This window comes from Nicotiana attenuata, unplaced genomic scaffold, assembly GCF_001879085.1.
Source record: "Nicotiana attenuata strain UT unplaced genomic scaffold, NIATTr2, whole genome shotgun sequence".
In the NCBI taxonomy this organism is placed as follows: Eukaryota; Viridiplantae; Streptophyta; class Magnoliopsida; order Solanales; family Solanaceae; genus Nicotiana; species Nicotiana attenuata.
In genome coordinates, this window is record NW_017670260.1 from 882,930 (window position 1) to 888,697 (window position 5,768).

The 5,768-nt window shown below is 33.4% G+C and overlaps 1 long non-coding RNA gene across 1 annotated transcript; it reads right to left on the bottom strand.

Annotated features, from left to right (window-relative positions):
* Nucleotides 1–1,411: 1,411 nt before the first annotated feature.
* On the bottom strand, nt 1,412–2,523 carry LOC109236843. Its single transcript, XR_002069557.1, has 2 exons — nt 2,044–2,523; nt 1,412–1,813 (listed from the first exon to the last, which is right to left on the bottom strand). It is a non-coding gene; the product is annotated as an uncharacterized LOC109236843 (long non-coding RNA).
* Between the last annotated feature and the right edge of the window lie 3,245 nt (nt 2,524–5,768).

Here is a 5,768-nt window from a genome sequence, read left to right on the forward strand (position 1 = left end):
TGAGACGAGCCTCGCCGCACCAAACATATAAATCACGGGACCCTCATTAAATGCTTTATAAAATCTTAGAGAATCGGGACATGCCATTTAGCGAATTTTCATGGCTTCCCACGAAGTTAATAAGACGCTAACTACTTTAGGCGCGCTTTTGATGATATTATTTTCCTAAATTCGGGAGTGCATTTCATGCAACCCAAATCTAAATCCCAAAACGTTGAATAAGAGGTGTTGAGGATCCGGGTGCATTTCATGCGACGTGATCCAAAAACACGCTCTTAAACGGCGTTCACTTCCGTAAAAAGTAAATAAAAGCGGTAAATAATTTATAAAATTGCACTATAGGTTTGAATATGTATAAAATCAGAATTTTAGCCATTTATAATAATTTAAGCGACCGTGCTAGAACCACGGGATCCGGGGGTGCCTAACACCTTCCCTCGGGTCAACAGAATTCCTTATTCAGAATTTCTGGTTCGCAGGCTCCAATTGGGAAGTCGAATTTTTCCTCGATTTGGGATTTAAATTAAACCGGTGACTTGGGACACCAAAAGCCAATCCTATCCCAAGTGGCGACTCTAAGAAATAAATAAATAATCCCATTTTCGAATAATGTCACTTTAAATGGAAAAACTCCCTTATACATTTATCCTTCGGGGTAGTGTGTAAAAGGAGGTGTGACAATGTTTTTAAACTTTTAACTAGTAGTCGTACCCGCGCGATGCGCGGTCAGTAATTCAAAAGGGATGAACAGCGAGAGATGTAATAAAAATAGATGTATATGTAGCATTAATCATGTGAAAGACCAAAGTCCTCTCCATTGTTGTATCAATTAAAAGTGTCCTTGCTTGTTATTTTTGCCTTTAAAAGTACGCTTTGGAATATTTATGCATAACATTTTCTTCCATATTCTTGATAATAATATATTGCATAGACGCTCGAGATCATATGTCGTCATCTAATATAATAACACATTCCTCTGTGGGTTCGATTATATAATTTTAAAATTTAAAATTCTTGCACATAACTTCATTTTAGGAAGAAAAACGCTAGATGTGATGAACAAAACTCAAATGTTTTATTCTATAAATTATGATTGATGTTACTACAAATTAATTTTATGATATTTGGAACTAAAAGTAATTGTTAACCAAGTTAGTGATTAAACACCCAAAAATAACGCTTGAATCAGCAGTTTCTTAAGTTTTGAAATAACGCAATCCATTAGTGTGACTTTAGTTTTTTTTTATCATACTATTCTTTCTTTTATCATAATTATAATTCGAGATGAATTAATATCTCATATGAGATTATTTCTAAATAAACATGTATTTACAAATGAACCACTTTATGATTTTCATCACGAGTTACACGTAAGAAGCTAATTACATGTAAGAAGCTAAGGGACAGAAGATTGAAATGATGATTATGGATAAATAACAAATGAATTTAAAAGATTAGTAAATAAAGATTTTTTTAGATTCATTTAGTTATAAATTACTCCTATTCATTTTGAATCATGTTATATTTTCATATTATATGCAGAGGCGAATCTAGAGTATGGTATATGGGTTCTCGGGAACCCAGTAACTTTTGGAGATATAACTTAATTCATTCTAGAGGCTCCAACCAGGGATAAGAACATGAGTGCTCCAAGATTAGCATCTTATTATCAACTATAGCTATCCATGTATAAGTAAAATAAGTGTCACCATAAGGACAAATTAAAAGTAAGCGATGTATTTACCTCGCATTCCATCGCTTCATCTACGCCTTCAATAGTATTGAAGTCTTCAATAGTATTGAAGTCGGGATCCTAACAAATATAAAAAAATAAGTGAGTTCAAAAAAGACTTAAAACATGCAATTTAACGAAAATCTGCAACTTAAATATAGTTTTTTGCAACTGGTTATACCATGAATATGCACATCGAAATTAAAAAATATATGAAGAGCATATCAAAAAATTCAGATTTGTAAACACCCATGTTAATCAAAAAATAGAGTTACCAAAACGAATTATGAGAAAATAATAGTTTTTAATACCTTTTCATCTTGCAGAACTGATTCAATCGAGAAAGTAGCATCTCAATTGTAACGATCTGGTATTTTCCACAGACGAACAATCCAACTTTCAGCTTTCATTGCATTTGCGATATTATTATATCATTAAATAAATCACTTTGAGTAGCCATATTTTGCAAGCCGTATGTTTCTTGAATTTTTGGTAGCAACATGAAGATTTGAATCGGTTGGAGAAATGTCCGTTTGAAGCAGTTCCATATGGTTTCGTGTGATTCAATCGTGCTATTTGGTTGGAAAAATCGTGATTTCGTGCATATGGTTGAGGGGTTGTACGCTATTTTTAGTTTAGGTTTTGTAGAGGATGAGGGGTTTTAAATGTGAAATTTTTTATTTTTTAAATAATAAACTAAATCATTTTTTAAAGTTAAAGAGTAAAGAACATAACTTTTTAAAATTAAAGAAATATGAATTTTTGAATTAAATTAAAGCTCTTTTCTTAAAAAAAAAGTTACGACGTTCATGGTTCAAAAATTTCGAAGGAGCTTTTATTTCCAAATAATTTTGAATCAGTTAATTTTTAAAATGTATAAAATCAGTTGATTTAAAAAAAATCTCAAATTTTAAATTAAATAAAACTCTTTAAAAGAAAGTTTTGTTTTCATGGTTCAAAGTTAAAGAGTAAAAAACATACTTTTTAAATGTGTAATTTGTAATTTTTATATAATAATTTAAATCAAATTCATGTTTTAAAGTTAAAGATTAAAAAAACGTATCAAACGTGGGAGTTTTAAAGACTCCCAATGTCTACAAACATGTGTAAACCAATTAAAGAAGTTTTAAAAAATTTGAACTGCTTTTAGCAAATTTAAAACCGTAGAACACATTAGCATGTAAGTTCAACTGTATTATCATATTTAAATTTTTATTTGAAATAATTTTAAATTATTTTTGAACTTCCAAATTAGTTGGAAGTGTGTTCAAAAATTGGACACATGTTTAATTTATGTATTGACACTTGGCATAATAAAATGACTTTGCTTCTCCTATTCTATATAGATTAGTCGTCAAAACGATAGGACTTCCACGCCAATTCATGGCCACGTGGAAGCCAAACTTTTAATGTTCCTTTTGCTTTCATTTTGGAAAGGCTAATTATATCAATCGCACTATATCTTGTGAAAAAGGGGTTGAAAAATGATCAGGCACTCTCTTGTGTAGTATTTCAGTCCATGTTGAACAAGGATTTTATGTTATTGTATCAAGACTTGGTATCTTTTGTTTTGAACATAGATTTGAATTTATATCAGCCTGTCAAGTGGAAATTTCATCATAGAAACTCAAATATACTGTTCAGAATTCTCCATCTTGTGCATCAAGTTTCCATCAAGAGGAAAAAGTTGATGTACTTTGTGTGAGACACAATTTCTTTTCCTATAATCCATCTACATTGAGTAGCTGGAACGATTATATAGTTATAAATTGCAGTTCATTTGGTGATACTTTGGAACCTTCCAAGTCAAAATTTCCTCTGTAATGATGTCCCCCTCCCTCTCATATTTTATTTACATAGCAAATTAAATGTTATTCTGGCTTGGCTATGACATTTTCAGCTTCCAAATCACGACAGTTTTTGGTACTTCAATTATAGTCAAAAGAGGGACGACGACCTCACATACGAGATATATACATGTAAAAGAGCTATCGAAGAAATAGCTCTCCGTAGAGATTGTGGCAATACAAGTCAGCGGAATTGAGGTACTTCACTTTATTCATCTGCTTATTCAGGATTTTGGATATGTCACATCAGTCTGCTGTCTCATGTAATTGAGTACAACAACATACCCAGTGTACTTCCACAAGTGGGGTATGGGAAGGGTAGTATACTCCCACAAGGCATAGAGGTTGTTTCCAATAGAGAATCGGCTCAGCTATGTTAAGGCTATCCATCCATTCCTTTTGGGATGATCTATACGACACAAATGAAACGAGCAAATGCACAACTTCCATAAATGACTCTATTCATATAAGTATTAGAGGTGCCTATGTTATTGAATTCCCATGTGTCTTATTATTACATCTTCTGTTCATGGGTCTCAGAAAAATACGTAAGTTGAAAAAAAGTTTACTTCATGATATTACTCAAAGGTATACTGGTTTATGACATTCTGAGAGATTTTATTTGTGTACTTCTCATGCATGTTGATTTATACATGTACATTTACCCATGACCAGATGGCGTTATATACGTGTATATCTGTATATTATATGTATATGGGATATGGGAAAAGGTTACGGCGTTATATATGCATCACCACCTGATCAACTGGTATACGATGATGATTTTGCCCACAGTGGCTGAGATGATATGATGGGGTGCCCTCAGAGGCTCTATGATGTTATGTACATACAGACCTATGCATCACATTATATTTATATTGTTACATCCCATGTTTTCGTACGTGAGAGTACGTCGTAAGCGATTGATGTAAGCTCGGAAATGAGATTATTTTTTAAAGTACATAATGTAAGTTCATCATGTTATCTTGGAGGTTACAAATCTTTAAGATCATGAATAACAAGTACCAACAGGGTTTGAAAGCTTAGACGCTAAACGAATTGAAGAAAATAAGATTCGTCCAAAGTCAACAAGTTTGAAATGTTATAACATATACTTTTGGGGTGAGACTAGGGTGATTAACATGATGAGGAGGTTAAGTTATGAGTTATTTTATTCGTATGATAGTCGTGTGTTATGTTTTTTAGTCAAGCAAGTTATGGAACAAAAAGTTGGCAAAGGTCATCACAAGTTGCATTCATAATGTGCTGAATTTTAGGTCAAATGTAACTGCACTTTTCTCCCAATATATGTGGAATCAAGGGATGATCTACATATCAAATTGAATATCTATGAGTCTTGTTTCCAAAGCACCTTTTGTCAATACGATCTCGAAGCATAGATATATTTGTATTTTTGCGAGACTGCGCAGATTGGTAGGTGACAAGTAGGTACATCACCTACTTGCCAAAATGAGAGGACTCAATTAAAAGCCCCAAAGTCGGCCAAGAGGGGACTTTTAAGGGATTATCAACTAATTTATTTCACCCATATTTCATACCTTGAAAACAAAATTTAACCCCTGCAACTCCTCCCCAAAAGTCCCACACAAACCCTAGGGTATTTCGGATGTTACGACGTGATTCTAGTGCTGAAAAGTCCGGACAGCTTGCTAGTTTCTCTTTCTCCTTCTTGTAGCCACGTTGAGGAACTAATTTTTGATGAAGAAGGACCAGGTTTCGTGGTTTATCCTAAGTACAAGGTAAGGTTATGCTTCTCCTTCCATTATCTATGCGTTTGCGAGTTGTAACTCGATCATAAAGAATAGACCTAGCGAGTTTCGAAAGAGTGGTTTGTTGTTTGTTCTTGTGTCATGGTTGGCTAGTTGTGAACCTATTTTTAAGTTGGATTCATGGCTGGTTTATTGGATAAGAGGTATAATTATGTACTTTTGGTTGTGTTTCTCAATTTGAAAGAAAAGACAAGTCGACACGTGTTTAAGTAAACTGAAAAATTAATGTTGAGTTGCTGAACTTGTAGGACTGTTTTGTGGGCTGTTTCGTGTTGCTATTGGGTTGTCTCTTTTACTACTGTTTTTATGGAGTTGAGAGGGGGAAGGGTGTGGAGAAACACCACATAATGGTAGGGTTGTTTGCTGGTCGTTCATCGTAACATTTTCGGATTGTTTGAC